The following is a 452-nucleotide window of genomic DNA, read 5'->3' as shown; positions in this document are numbered from 1 at the left end:
ATGTGAATTTGATAGTGCAATAGCGGAATGGTTACGCTTTGCAAGTCAAAAAAACAAGAGAGAAAATCAAGCCAAAGATGATTAAAATATAATGCACAATTCGTTAAATTAAGATCATATTATGAGCTGTGATAATACATTATAAGATGTGATAATACCCAAAGATTTTTGTAATTATTACGGCGTTAGAAAATGAATAATGGAAACAATTTTTTTCTTTTTATTACGATTTTTATACAATTTCTTTTTTTCATTACGATTTTAATTATGTGTGAAGCATATATAAATACAGTATATTGAAATAATTACATTTATAATACACGATGTTGTAAAAGGTTTATTTTTCTTTTTGTAATTCATGGAGTAACAAATGTAATGTAACAATGCAACAAAACTTTTAGTTTTTCGTGCTTTATTTAGCATGACATACTGTTTGCGGCATATTTTGTCTC

Source organism: Odontomachus brunneus, unplaced genomic scaffold (genome assembly GCF_010583005.1).
Source record: "Odontomachus brunneus isolate Ranch 3 - 2012 unplaced genomic scaffold, Obru_v1 Obru_scaffold_139, whole genome shotgun sequence".
NCBI lineage: Eukaryota > Metazoa > Arthropoda > Insecta > Hymenoptera > Formicidae > Odontomachus > Odontomachus brunneus.
The sequence above is the reverse complement of the archived record's forward strand: the minus strand, read 5'-3'. Positions refer to the sequence as shown.